The sequence below is a fragment of the Heterodontus francisci genome, chromosome 33, assembly GCF_036365525.1.
Source record: "Heterodontus francisci isolate sHetFra1 chromosome 33, sHetFra1.hap1, whole genome shotgun sequence".
Taxonomy (NCBI): domain Eukaryota; kingdom Metazoa; phylum Chordata; class Chondrichthyes; order Heterodontiformes; family Heterodontidae; genus Heterodontus; species Heterodontus francisci.
The window spans coordinates 48,120,673-48,136,407 of record NC_090403.1 but is presented as its reverse complement, the minus strand read 5'-3'; the positions used below and the strand labels follow the sequence as shown (position 1 = coordinate 48,136,407).

The window sequence follows — 15,735 nt, the reverse complement described above, 5'->3', positions numbered from 1 at the left end:
AGCACCTGCGCACAGGCAGCTGACGCTATTGCCTGGGACAGACAGCCCACCTCCTCCATGTGATCGGGGCGGGGGGGGCAGCCCTTCCTGGCTTTTTAAATGAGGCGCTGTGCTTAGGATCATGGCGGCTCCACGACGTTTTTACCCGCCGCCGATTTCAGCGGTGGGAATATATAATTCAGCCCAAGGTTTCAGGTTGGAGGCCCATCATCAGTTCTGACATAAGTCTCCAACCTGAAACCTTGGGCAGAATTTTTCCCTTATGGGGTGGGGGGGGGGGGTGGTGGTGGGCCAATGGGTGCGAAAATTCACGCCGCAGTCCGGCGTGCCGGTTTGCCAGCACCGTCCTGCCCCAGGCCATTTTTCCGGATCAGGATCAGTGGCAGTCGGGCTGCCCACCTACAAGCAGCCGGGAGCCAACTAAGGTAAGTCAATAGGCCTTAATTGGCCATTTACAGTATCCGACTGCAATTTTCCAGTCGGCCTGTGGGCCTCCCACATCATCGGGAACAGGCCAGCTGCCTGGAGGCAGCCTCCCAAAGGCAGACCTTGTTAGGGGATTAGCTCCGGGCAGGCTCCGAGGCCCTTGCTGCCTGCTCGGTCACAACTGCGGCTTAAGGCCGCCCTGTGAAGGGGTATCCTTCCACAATGGTGGTCTGGGAGCTGTGGCCAGTTTTGTAATTTAAAAGTTTTAAAATTTTCAGAGAGGGCGCATCTCTCTCTCGCTCTCTCTTACCTGAAACGGCAGGCTGCAGCTTCTTCATGTTGGAGGGCTTCCTATTGGCACTCCAACCTCGACAGCCTGCCCGCCATCTTTAGTTAGATGGCAAGTGTGCCTTCTGGCCACTTATTGGCCAATTCAGGGAAAATCCCTGCCGGGTGACTATTTCCCAACACAGTGGTGGTGGGCATTGGCGGAGGGGGGGGGGGGTGCGTGAAGGTGGTTGCGGGTCAGTATCCCGACCCGAAATCCTGCCCATTATCTCTGTTTCTCTCCTTATTCCAAAAGGAGGCCATTTGGCCCATTGTGCCAATTAGTCTTATCCTTTTTATTCCCCCCAGAAGTCCTGCAAATGTTTCCTTTGAACATATATCCAATTCCCTTTTGAAAGCAAGTCTCACCTAACGTTGGACAATTACATAAAAAGAGGCAAGCCAGGTTTTCTTCTGCATAGCTGTTACCATGACACCAGACAGTTTATTTGGATTATTCTCTTAACACATAATCCCATATGTCCTCCAATTTTCTCTCTGAGAGGCTGTTGAAGAAGGAGATGTCAGTCCATAACCACCAGCCATTCTCTCGTGCCACAGGCAACGACAACTTACATTTGTGGTGTCCAATGGCAAATGTCCCAAGTCCTGGCAACCTGGCTGTCGAAGCCACAGGCAACTTGGTCCTATTTGTGCTTGTGTTTCTCACTCACTGGTTTGTCTTGTTTGAATTTTGTGAGCCTGTGATCTCAACATTGTTGGCTCAGTGGGTGGATATGTCCTGCAATCAGAATACCAGGATATCTTAGCATCATAATCTTGACAGTGAATTGAACGGGAACATAAGAAAGAGGAGCCGGACAGCCTGCTCGGCCATTCAATAAGATCATGCTCGTCCTCAATTCCACTTTCCTGTTCAGTCCCCATATCCCTTGATTCCCTTTGAGTCCAAAATCCAATCAATCCCAACCTTCAATATACTGAACAACTGAGCATCAACAGCTGTCAGGGGTACAGAATTCCAAAGCTTCAGAACTCTCTGAGGTAAGAGGGAATATGTTTAGGTGTCATACTTGCCCCTCCCCTGAAGCTCCATGACATACATCGCTGCCCATGAAGACAGAAGGATTGGACATCACTTATACAGCACCTTAGAAAAGTATCTCATCATGCTTCAGAGAGGAGAATTAGATTGCTCAATGATCAGGAAATGCATGCTCCCTCCACCCCACTCCACCCCTGCTCCCAAATTAATATTTAAATGAAATTCCAACCTGTTTATAAGCGCTTCCTATAGCCGCAGAAAATGACAACAGAAATCAGGAGAGCTAAAGAGAGGTGGAGATACAGTATAATGGAACTCTGTCCAATTTACCAACATAAATTGGGTCAAACAAATCAGAAAATCCAGGCTACTTAGCATTGGGACAGGGGTGAGGATATCCATCGTTCACTGGGTAGCAATCAAAAATGGGAACATTGGTTGATTTTCAGTTCTCCAAGCCAGAAAGACTAAGGTCAATTGTGTTCTCCCTCCTGCTGCTCTGTCTGAGATCAGCTAACTCAACAACAAGTTGAATTTATGTAGGTGCCTTTAACATTAGTAAAACCTCCCAAGGCACGACACAGTAGCGTAATCAAACAAAAATCTACACCGAGCCATTTAATGAGATGCTTGATCAAAGAGATAGGCAGCAAGTAGCAATCTTAAAGGACAAGGGAGAGGTAAAGAGTTGGAGAGGTTTAGCAAGGGAATTCCAGAGCTTAGGGCCCAGGCAGCTGATGGCATGACTGCCAATGATGGAGCGATGCAAATGGGGAACACGCAAGAAGCCAGAATTGGAGGAGGGCAAAGATCTTGGAGGAAGTTAGGGAAGGTCAAGGCCACGGATGTGTGTGAAAACAAGGATGAGCACAAATCGCAAAACATATCCAAAACCTCCTGGCCTGTGTGATTCAGCTGCACAGTGGATAGACTCACTGAGCCAGTCATGGTTTTAACCTCTTCACTCATACATCGTTTCAAGGCCTCTCCTCTCTGCAGGGAACTGCCCATCTGGCACTGACTACAGAAATGACAACGAGTTCCATTGGAAATAAAAACAGAAAATGCTGGAAATACTCAGCTGGTAAAGTTCTGATGTAAGGTCACAGACCTGAAATGTTAGCTCTGCTTCTCTCTCCACAGATGCTGCCTGACCTTCTGAGTATTTCCAGCATTTTCTGTTCTTATTTCAGATTGCCAGCATCTGCAGTCTTTTGCTTTTATTTTAAGAGTTCCATTGGACTGCCAACTTGGGAGTGTCCGAGCCAGGAAAAACTCAATGCCAGCAAGGTAAACACAGAGGCAGATCCACGTACAGAGACTGGAGAGCGTAAGGCAACATCAAGGCAGTTGTGGTCTCGGAGTATGAGGGAAAGGCCTCAGAGAGGATGCAGAAGAGATTTACTAGAATGGTGCCAGGGATGAGGAACTTCAGTTATGTGGAAAGACTGGAGAAGCTGGGGTTCATCTTAGAGCAGAGAAGGTTAAGTGAAGATTTGAAAGAGGTGTTTAAAATCATGAAGGATTTTGATAGAGTGAACTGTTACCAGTGGCAGAAGGGTCAGTTGGCAATTAGGGATGGGCAACAAATGCTGGCCTTGCCAGCAATGCTCGCATTCTGTAAAAGAATCTAAAAAAGTAACCAGAGGACACAGATTTAAGGTGATTGGCAAAAGCACCAGAGGCAACATGCGGTAACTTTATCTTCACGCATTGAGTCATTTAAAAAAAAATTGTTCACATGGTGTGGGCATTGCTGGTAAGAGCAGTATTTTTTTGCCCATCCTTAATTGTCCTTGCAATGGTGGTGGTGGTGAGTCACCTTCTTGAACCATTGCAGTCTGTGTGGTTAAGGTGCTCCCACAGGGCTGTTTGGTAGCGTGTTCCAAGATTTTGGTCCAGTGACAATGATGGAACGGCAATATATTTCCAAATCAGCACGTGTGTGACTTGGGGGGGGGGGTGGGGGGGGCGGGAAATTGAAGATGTTTCCATGTGCCTGATCTGGAATGCATTGCCTGAAAGGGGGGTAGAGGCAGATTCTATAGAAACGTTCAAAATTAAATTGAATAAATACCTGAAGGGAAATGATGAGGAAAGAGCAGGGGAATGGGATTAATTCTATCTTCCAAAGAGCTTTCACTGGCATGATGGGCTGAATGGCCTCCTTCCATGCTGCACACTCTGATAAAGGGGAACATAATTCATGGTAAAATCAAATTTGTGGGAAGTAGGGGCAATTGGACCTACAGATCTGCTACAAGGCTACAGAAAGGAGATAGAGCAGCCGAAATAACCAGAGAAAGATCCTAGACAACAGGCTCCCAGAATCTAAATTAAAAAATACAAGAAAATTACATAGAATGTACAGCATAGAAACAGACCATTGGACCCAGCTGATCTATGCCAGTGTTTATGCCCCACACGAGCCTCTTCCCATCCCCTTCATCTAACTGTATTCACGTACCTTCTCTTCCTTTCTCCCTTGTCTCGCGAGCTTCCCCTCTAGTCTCAGTCTCTCTCACTCTCTCTTTCTCTCTCCCCTCCTTTAAGACTCTGCTTAAAACCTACATCTTTGATCAAGCATTTGTTCACCTATCCTAATATCTTCTTAAATGAATTCAGAAATTGCGCGGAATACTCAGCGGATCTGGAAGCATCTGTCGAGAGAAACAGAGTTAACGTTTCAGGCCTGTGACCTTTCATCATATCTCATGTGGCTGAGTGCCAAATTTTGTTTGATAGCACTGCTGTGAAGTGCCTTTCAATTTAGCTTTGTTTGAGAGGCGCTATTTACTTGCAAGTTTGTTGTTGTTGGGGTAAGCTTGACGTATTAGCCAGGGTAAAGCCTTGCAACAACCCCAGCTGGGTTACTCTGGTATCGCTTTGTTTACGTAAAAACTGCCCACTGGCATCACGATCACCTGACTAAACCCAGTCTATTAACCAGCTTTAAAGTAGCAGCTGCACAAAATGAGGGCCTAAAGGCAAAGCAAGTCAAAGTGAACTCAAAGGACAAAGCAACAAGCTCTGAATATGGAGACCACAGCGCAGGATCTCCTTATCTGGTACTGTTGTGTATTTGATTTGCTGCTGCTAGACACTGTATTCAAATGTAAGTGAATTTCCTGCCTTTGTGTGAGATGAGAAAAAAAATCATTTCCCCTTCAAACCATCTAGTTTGATTCGAGATGTTTAATTCAGGTGTTTAATATGTAAAAGAGTCATATCGCACCTTTACTTTCGCGACACCCTCCCCATTTTCTCCTCTGCTCAAGGCTCTGTTTGGGGTATCCTCATAAGTCTTTGAACAAATTCCTGAAATTTACATTGGAGTGAAAAGAGAGAAGGAAACAAATGAATCGCTGTTTACCTTTGTATTACTTACTCTTAGTTACATGCTTCCTTTCTCCTCGTGTTTCCACTTATTTAGGTAGTGGCAGCACTCTCGCCTCTGAATTTACAAATACATAATCTAGGCTGACACTCCAGTGCAGCACCCAGCAAGCACTGCACTGCTGGAGGTGCCGTCTTTGAGGGAAGACATTAAACTGATTGCCCTTCTGCTGTCTCAGGGCATGACACTATTTCGAAGAGCAGGAGAGTTCTCCTGGTGTCCTGGTCAACATTTATCCCTCAAAGAACATCATCTGATCATATATTTCATTGGTGTTGTGGCAACTTGCTGTCCTCAATTTTGGCTGGCGTTTCTCCTACATTGCATTAATGACTTTTAGCGATACCATTGTTTTAGTTCCAGATTTTTAAAAAAACTGGATTCATATTTTTGAACTGCCATGGTGGGATTCAAACTCATATTCTCTAGATTAATCTTCTTCTTTGGCCTCCTTATCTCGAGAGACAATGGATAAGCGCCTGGAGGTGGTCAGTGGTTTGTGAAGCAGCGCCTGGAGTGGCTATAAAGGCCAATTCTAGAGTGACAGGCTCTTCCACAGGTGCTGCAGAGAAATTTGTTTGTCAGGGCTGTTACACAGTTGGCTCTCCCCTTGCGCCTCTGTCTTTTTTCCTGCCAACTACTAAGTCTCTTCGACTCGCCACACTTTAGCCCCGTCTTTATGGCTGCCCGCCAGCTCTGGCGACCGCCAGATTAATACTCCGATAACAAAACCGCTGCACTAATGTACCCATGTCCCTTTTCTCACATTCCTTTAAGCTTTAACCCTCCTTGTGGGTCCTTATCTCTGTAATCTCCTCCAGCCCTACAACCATTCAAGAGATCTGCGTTCCTCCAGCTCTGGCCTCTTGCGCACTCCTGACTTTAGTCACTCCAACTTTACAAGCTATGCCTTCAGCTGCCTAGGCCCAAAGCTCTGAAATTCCCTCCCTAAAGCTCTCTGCCTCTCTACCACTCTTTCCTTTCTTAATACATTCCTTACAACCTACCTCTTTGACCAAGCTTTTGACCATCAGTGTGAAATATTTTGTATGAAAACACTCCTGTGAAGTGACTTGGGACATTTTATTACATTAAATGTAAATGCAAATTGTTGTTGTGGTTAATGCCATTGACTCCTGATGCATGGGGGCCCTCGTGATTACTTGGAACGGACAGCGTTAGCTCACAAAGAACAAGTGCTGTCATTGAAATAGAAAACATCAGGAGTGATGTACTAGGAAGACAACAGATGCAGAAAAATTCAAAAATCCAATGAGGTCAGGGGTCCCCTCGGATTCAGAGATCCTAGTTTCAACACCTATAACAATGTAATCTACATGGTACAATTTTAAAATGGTTGCAGGAACAGAAAAACCTGGTGGTGTGCGTACAGAAATTTTGAAGGTGGCAGGCCAAGTTGAGAAAGCTGTTAAAAAAGCATCTGGGATCCTTGGTGTCGTAAATACAGGCATCAAGTATAATGGTAAGGAAGTTATGCTAAATCTTTGCACAACATTGGTTAGGCCCCATCTGAAGTATTGTGTTCAATTCTAAGCACCACACTTTAGGGAGGATGACAAGGCATTGGAGAGGGTGTAGGAGAGATTCACTAGAATGGTACCAGGGATGAGGGACTTCAGTTACATGGAGAGATTGGAAAACTGGAGTTGTTCTCCTTAGAGCAGAAGAGGTTAAGTGGAAATTTAATAAAGGTGTTCAAAATCACTAAGAGTAAATAAGGAGAAACTGTCCAGTGGCAGAAAGGACAGCAACAAGAGGACACAGATTTAAGATGATTGGCAAAAGAACCAGGGGTGAGAAGAGATTTTCTTTTTATGCAGCACATCTGGAATTGGATAAATACTTGAAGGAGGGAAAAAAATTACAGAGCAGGGGAATGGGACTTACAGGATAGTTCTTTGAAATGGCAGGTACAGGTAAGATGGGCCGAATGGCCTCTTTCTGTGCTGTATCATTCTATGATAGAGAAATTTTGAAGTCAGTGAAACAAACAACATTATGTTAATATTGTGCTTTTAATGTAACAAAACATTCCAAGTTATTTCAAAGGAGAGAAATCAGGCAAAATTTGTCACCAAGCCACAGAGAGATAGATATTAAGGCAGGTGATCAAAATCTTGGTCAAAGAGGTAGGTTTTAAGGAGTGTCTTAAAAGGAGAGAGAGTTGGAGAAGTTTAGTATGGGAATTACAGAGCTTCGGGCCTAGGCATCTGAAAGAAATGTTATGTTTAAACAAAAAACACCAAGAATGGAAAAATATTAAACTGCTGAATTGCAAACTATATGCTAGAGAAAACTTCATTGATGATGAAATCTTCACTCATAAGTCTTACTATTGTGCGCCTGCACAACCTGCAAAAATGGACCTTTATTGGTTACTTAAGCAGTGAATAAGTCAGGGGGGTTACAGGCCAGGATAGTCTGTGAGGAGTTAGCAGATTGCAGGTGGGACGGCAATAGGGGATGTAATAATTGGCCTCAGTGCCTCTCAATTAGGGAGGGGTTTAAAAAAAAGCAAGGATCCCAACATTTGTGTGAATGTCAGGCAAGCAAAAGAAAGACTTGCATTTATATAGCACCTTTCATGGCCACAGGACGTCCCAAAGTGCTTTACAGTCAATGAGGTACTTTTAAAGTGGAGTAACTGTTGTAATGCAAGAAATGGGACAGCCAATTTACACACAGCAAGGTCCCACAAACAGTAATGTCAGCATGATCAGATAATTTTTTTTAATGATGTTAATTGAGAGATAAATATTTACCAGGGCACCAGTGATCACTTCTCTGCTCTTCTTCGAAATAGCACCATGGGATCTTTCATGTCCACCTGAGAGGGCAGATAAGGCAAAAGACAGCACCTCCAACAGTGCAGCATTCTCTCAGTACTGCACTGGAGCATCAACCTCAGATAGGATAGGTGAGGCCTGGATTGGGGTTGTCTGTGATATCACACAGTCAAACAGCCTGCCACAGTCAAATTATCTGTGATTAGCAACACCTTGAGGACAATGAGCATCAGCGTTACTGATCTACAAACGGAGTCAACATTTTCTAGACTGATAAATGGGCAAAATATGAAAATACACCAGGGTAGCTTGTATACAGTGATGGTCCAGCTAAAAACATCTTGATCTTTTGAGTCACGCTGAATGAACCATTATCTGAAATTTTCACACTATCTCAAATATTGTAGGGAAAAAATAAATAAGACAGAATTCAAGCTTCTTAAGATAGATTTCTGTCTAACTTTCCAGTTAGTAGCATGCGTCAGAACTTATTGGCCACATGTTCTAACACTTTGGATGAAGTTGCACTCCAAGGTGTGAAGAGCTGAGGCCCCCTCTTTGCAATGATAGCAAGGCCCACACTGACTGGGTGACTATCAATGTGTTTAAAGCTGCCATTAAAACATAATACTCGTCACTTATGCTTTTGTGAGCTTCAATGATTCACGGAATCTGCTGTTTGACTCAGCTCTTACTCCATAGCACCACATACAACAGGCCAGGCCAAAACAGGAAATCACCCGCAGCCTGCACATCTTCACTGTGAAACCCGGTGTTGCTAAAACACGAAATGCCACTACCACAGCTTTCTAGCAAAATAGATCTGCAAAATGTCGGTGGAGCTTGCAACCCGTCGGTCAATTATCCAGACATGCAATTGGGAAAGGATTCACTTTGGTACCTCAATCTAGACAGCCTCAGCAACACTCTCAGTCATGGCCTCAAGCCAGCTCTGCCATCATGAATAATGGCCAGGTTCAAAGGTTACTCCCAGTGGTGTCAGTTCTCAACTGGACACAAATTAAAATAGAGGACCAAAAATGCATGCAGATTATTGAGAACTTCATTGAAGAAATGTTCTGTAGATGTGGATGGAAATCTCCTGCTGCAAGTCCTTCAATATTCACTTGTGGACCCCAATCCTGTTCTCACCTCGTGTCTACATAGAGAAAGAACTTGTATTTATATCGCGCCTTTCACAGCCTCAGGTCATCCCAAAGCATTTTACAGCCAATGAAGTACTTTTGAAGTGTAGTCACTGTAGGAAACACAGCAGCCAATTTTCACACAGCAAGCTTCCATGAACAGCAATGTGATGATGACCAGATAATCTGTTTTACTGGTATTGGTTGTAGAATAAATATTGGCCAGGACACAGGGGAGAACACCCCTGATCTTGTTCAAATAGTAGCTAAGGGATCTTTTAGACTCACCTGAGACAGGGAATCCTGGTTTAACATCCATCCAAAAGATGACACCTCTGACACTGCAGCACTCCCTCAATACAGCACTGGGAGTAGCAGCCTAGATTATGTAGTGAAGTTCTCTGGAGTGGGGTGGAACCTACAACCTTCTGACTCAGAGGTGAGAGTGCTACCAAATGAGGGTGATACCAGGGTTCCAATATTTATGGGGCGGCAGGGAGGAAGCCTATGTTTACAGAGTAGAAACCTGGAATTTTTTAAAAATTCATTCATGGGAAGTGGGCGTCACTGGCTGTGCCAGCATTTATTGCCCATCCCTAATTGCCCGAGAAGGTGGTGGTGAGCTGCAGTCCATGTGGGGTAGGTACACCCACGGTGCTGTTACGAAGGGAGTTCCAGGATTTTGACCCAGCGACAGTGAAGGAACGGCGATATAGTTCCAAGTCAGGATGGTGTGTGACTTGGAGGGGAACTTGCTGGTGGTGTTGTTCCCATGCATCTGCTGCTCTTTTCCTTCTAGGTGGTAGAGGTTAAGGGTTGGAAGGTGCTGTCTAAGGAGCCTTGATGCGTTGCTGCAGTGCATCTTGTAGAAGGTACACACTGTTGCCACTGTTCGTCAGTGGTGGAGGGAGTGAATGTTTGTGGATGGTGTGCCAATCAAGTGGGCTGTTTTGTCCTGGATGGTGTCAAGCTTCTTGAGTGTTGTTGGAGCTGCACTCATCCAGGCAAGTGGAGAGTATTCCATCAGACTCCTGACTTGTGTCTTGTAGATGGTGGACAGGCTTTGGGGAGTCAGGAGGTGAGTTACTCACCACAAGATTCCTAGCCGCTGACCTGCTCTTGTAGCCACGGTATTTATATGGCTACTCCAGTTCAGTTTCTGGTCAATGGTAGCCCCTAGGCTGTTGATAGTGGGGGATTCAGCGATGGTAATGCCATTGAATGTCGAGGGGAGATGATTAGATTCTCTCTTGTTGGAGATGGTCATTGCCTGGCACTTGTGTGGCGCAAATGTTACTTGCCACTTATCAGCCCAAGCCTGGATATTGTCCAGGTCTTGCTGCATTTCTACATGGACTGCTTCAGTATTTGAGGAGTCTCGAATGGTGCTAAACATTGTGCAATCATCAGCGAACATCCCCACTTCTGACCTTATGATTGAAGGAAGGTTATTGATGAAGCAGCTGAAGATGGTTGGGCCTAGGACACTACGCTGAGGAACTCCTGCAGTGATGTCCTGGAGCTCAGATGATTGACCTCCAACAACCACAGCCATCTTCCTTTGCGCTAGGTATGACTCCAACCAGCAGAGAGTTTTCCCCCTGATTCCCATTGACTCCAGTTTTGCTAGGGCTCCTTGATGCCATACCTGGTCAAATGCTGCCTTGATGTCAAGCACAGTCACTCTCATCTCATTTCTTGAGTTAAGCTCTTTTGTCTATGTTTGAACCAAGGCTGTAATGAGTTCAGGATCTGAGTGGCCCTGTCAGAACCCAAACTGGGTATCACTGAGCAGGTTATTGCTAAGCAAGTGCTGCTTGATGGCACAAATGCCGGGAATGCAGAGGTCCTGCCAAATTTAAAGGTGGGAACTCATTATCGTATTTTCTACTCCATTTCCTTCATGGCAACTAGTCTGATTGAGAGCTTGCCAGGCTGAAAAGCCTGCAGTAGAAGGACGCACCTGGGGACCTTCTCCCACCCATTGCGTGGTGTCTAAAATTTCCCATCTTGTATTTCATCTCTATTTTACAGCAGGGATTTCTGGATAGGTCATAGCTGATCTGTTTCTTCTCCCTAGCACAGAGAGACTGATAGAATTGTACTACCTGGCTGCCTTACCAGCTAATCTGAGCACGGACTAGGAAATGAATCGAGGAGCTCCTGTCTGTATGACTCCGTACCAAACCATAACCCTTTTAGCCATCTGGCCTTTGGGAAAATACAAGTTTACTAACTCCGTATTGAATATAGGAACCTCCCATCTCTTTATGATTTAGAAGCAAATCAAATAGTCAAATGGGAGTGTCATTGGCAGAGGCCTGAGAATAGCCAGCTGCAGAACATACAGGGTGTCAGGAGAGCAGGAAGGCTGAAGGAGGAAAATAAATATTACAGGAATTTACTCATACTGCTATTCAAGTTGCAGCTAATACCACAGAACTACTAGGCCTGAATTAGATCCTGAAGGTGTAAGGACTGGGTTTACATCGAAACAAATCTCTTCTGCAGTTCTGAGGAGGCCACTACTGTGGTCAGAAAGATATCAGTTTTCACCATCACAGCTACAAGTGCAAACTGTAGCAGTTTCTCATATCTTCATCTTAAGAAGGGAGAGTACGCCTTAACAGAAAGCTATTTGAATTTAAGAGTTCATTCAGAAATAAGGGTTTTTTAAGGGGGTAAAAAACAGGGACTGTCATCCCTTTAATTCCCTTGTTAGGCTGGACTCTGATGTTTTGAATTTTTTTTTCCAAAAATATACTTTATTCATAAATTTTGTAAAGAAAAAAGTACATTACAAAACAATTCATAGTGGACATTTCAGAGAGTGCAAAAAAGATCATTTTCTTTTGATACAGTACATGAGGTGCCTCACAACTTCTTGCTATTCCATTTTATATACAATGTACATTTTCATTACATACCAAAAACATTTTCTGCTGCATACAGCCCGAAGGGTTTTATACAGATTTCAGCCCCTCGATTCACTATGGCAGGAGGACCTTACACAGTGGCCTTTCCCCATTGAGCCTTTGCAGCAGCTGTCCCAAGCTTTAGTGCCTCCCTTGTGGAAGAATAATACATCTTGTGGCTTTGTAAATAGTGTTGCCAACTCTAGTTGACTTTACTCCTGGTGGTGTCATGACCTCTGGCCAACAGCATCGTCCTAAACACTCCAACCATTGGTCAACCAACACACCAATCCTCACAGTGCCTCACCTTTCCAACCAATCAGAAAGCAAATAGACATTTCATTACATGATTGGATGATTCTTGATTGCCAGTCATCCCCCTCACACTCCTCCCCAACATCAGGGTCATAAATGTTAGAAAGCCGCTAACAAATCTACTGAGAGAGTGGTTAGAATGTGGAACTCACTACTGCAAGGAGTAGTTGAGGTGAATAGCATAGATGCATTTAAGGGGAAACTCGATAAACACATGACAGAAAGGAATAGAAGGACATGTTGAATGGGGCTAGATGAAATAGGGTGGGAGGAGGCTCACCTGGAGCATCAGCGCAACATGGATCTGTTGGGCCAAATAGCCTGGTTTTGTGCTGTAAAAACTATGTAATACCAATGTAACGTTGGGGAAGGTCTGCAGCCATATTGAGGAGGTCAGGGTGACATGTGTACACTTGTTCAATGTGGCAGAATCGGCCCTGCCCTAAAAGGAAATTGGCACCAAGTGCGAGGATCCACAATATGAAGCAATATGGCTTAAATTCAAATGACATCGAGTTATAGAGTCATTTATGGCACAGAAGGAGGCCATTCAGCCCATCAGGTCCATGCCAGCCCTCCACAGAGCTATGCTGTCAGTCCCAGTCCCCTGCTCAATCCCTTTAGCCTTGCAAGTGTATTTTTCTCAAGTAGCCATCCAATTTCCTCTTGAAGTCATTGATCATCCCCACTTCCACCACCCTCATGGGCAGTGAGTTCCAGGTCATTACCACCCGCTGTGTAAAAAACTGTTTCCTCGTATTCCCCCTGCATCGTTTGTCTAAAACTTTCAATCTGTGTTTCCTAGTTCTTATACCATTTGTTAATGGGCACAGTTTTTCCTTGTCTAACTTATTTAAGCCTGTCATAATCTTATACACTTCTCTTAAATATCCCCTCAATCTCCTTTATTCAAAGGAGAACAAACCCAGCTTTTCCAACCTAACCTTGCAACTAAAATCCCCCATCCCTGGTACTATTCTGGTAAATCTCCTCTGCACCTTCTCACAGACCCTCACATCCTTCCTGAAGTGTGGTGGCTAGAACATTTTTTTAGAAAAATTTTATTTTTCACCATTTTCCTCATCTCCTTCTCCCCTTCCCTGTTCTCAGAAGCCCCTGCTTAAGTGGCCAACGTGCATGTATAGGTTTTGACAATCGGTGTTAGCAGGTTGTTTGATTGCAAGGGGCATCACAGCCATCCTGAGTCAGCTGAGTCAGGTCCTCACCTGTTGGCTACACTCTTCCAGCGGAAGCTGATGGATCACAATCAGGAGTGGGAATCAGACCTGGTCCATTTTTCCCTCTCCCTAATCTAATGATACTGAGACCGAATGCAGCACGGCTGTACAGAATGGATGCTGAATTTTCACATTGGGGCTGGAAAACAGGAGCCGGGCCTGTTTCCGAGTCCCGAACCCAACCCTGGGGGGGAAACAGTCACTCGTTGCGATTTTGACCCGGCTGCCCCCTTAACTGGCATGGAGACAGGTTCCATGTCCAATTAAGGGTGGCAGGTGGCCTATTGGAGCTGGAGGGCCAATCAGAGACCTTCCAGTTTGACAGAAGCAACAGACTGCAGTAAAGGGTACGTAACTGAGAGGGTACTTCAGCATGGAGGCCTTTGGCTGCACCCACACCCAGGCAAGCAGGGAGGGCCTGTAAGCCTGCCTGGAGTGCTAGCCTCCCGGCCTGCCCGCCTCCAGGCAGTTAAACTGTCCATCATCGCATCGGGAAACTGGAGGCTGACTGGAAAATCCCAGTCCGCCTGCTTCAACTGCCCATAAGAAGGCTCTTAATGACCCTAATTGGCTACCTGCCTCATGGGGGCGGGTAGCCCTGCCAGCTCCAATATCACCTCAGCAAGATGGCCAGTGCCGGGAACGGGGTTGAGAAATCCCGTCCACCTCCATTCCCGACCTGGACATGACCCGTAAATTCCACCCTTAGGCTCAAACCTGGACCTTTTCTGGACCGTATGGCTCAGCTAATTATCGGATGCACAAATGGAAATAAAACATCCAAGTTATTCATTTGAAAAGGCTAAATTAACCAAATTCAATTTTTATTGTATGCAATTCAAGAATTTTGATCAAAGAATTCAGCCAGAATTCTTACTCCTGATAACTATCGACTGGTCAGATGCCTGTGTGTTTTGCCAATTGGCAGGAACAAACCTGGGCTTAGGAGCGATGCCCTCCTTGGCCAAATAGCCTACTGAAAACTCATCATCTAGCCTCGCAGATGGGGAATGTTCATTTGGTTGAGGCAGTTGAGGACTGCCAGTGCTGGTGGAATTATTTCCCAGTAAATATCGGATCCTTTGGGAGAGGAGAAAATAGGAGACAGTGAATAAAGTTTCCATACCAATGTGAGATGGCAGAATGGTTCTACACCATGGGAGCCAAAAGGAAGCTTAGCTCTGAAGGTTAATCACAACCGGTATTTTACCAATGTGTCAGATAGGAATGTTTGTGTGTGAATTTTTAAAAAAGGAAAGAGAGCTTGTGCGAGGGAGAAGGTGTGGGAGGAGGAGTCAGTTTATTTCACATATCATTTTGCGATTCTGTAATTAAAGTTAGTTATTTTCAAATTTACAAGGATGCATCTAAGGTGCATTCATATCAGTGGGGTGCAGCTGATGGGATACACGCAGGGATTTTTCCAATGCTATCCTGGCCGGTCTTACACCTACTACCCCCCTGTAAACTTGAGCTCATTCAAAGCTCTGCTGTCTATATCCTAGCTCGCACTAAGTCCTGTTTACACATCACCACCGCCTCCCCCCCCCTATACTCACTGACCTACAATGGTTCCCAATCCTGCAACACTTCATTCTTGTGTTCACATCTCTCCAAGGCCTGCCCCTCTCTACCTCTGTAACCTCCTCCAGTCCTACATGCTTCAGAAGACTCTGCGTTCCTCCTATTATAGCCTCTTGTACATCTCCAATTTTCTTTGGCCCACTACTGGCGACTGTGGCCTTCAGTTGTCTCGACCCTATGCTCTGGAATTCCCTCCCTAAACCTGTCCCCTTCTCTCTCCTCTTTAACCAAGCTTTTGGACATCAGTCTTAATATTTCCTTATGTGGCTCAGTGTCAGATTTTTCTCCTGTGAAGCACCCTGGGACATTTTACTACATTAAACTTGCTGCATAAATGCAAGTTGTTGTATCCTATTGGCACCACTCCATTGCGTTAAACACCTCAGGTTCTTTTTGGAAACAAGCAGCCTTGCAGAGCTTAAGAAATGTGCATCAGTGAATTTGCTGTTGGTTGACAGGGACCAATTGCAGGGGCACAGTGCCCTGCTTACACTGATGAAATAACACGCTACAGCCAATTGCAGCACGGCTAGCACCAACCTTAAAAGGTTGGGAAAGTGACGCACAGTGACAGG

At 45.1% G+C, this 15,735-nt stretch overlaps 1 protein-coding gene across 3 annotated transcripts in view; it reads left to right on the top strand.

Annotated features, from left to right (window-relative positions):
* tbx21 (T-box transcription factor 21) overlaps positions 1-15,735 on the top strand; it is a 182,244-nt gene that overhangs the window by 103,014 nt on the left and 63,495 nt on the right. The window lies entirely within an intron of this gene.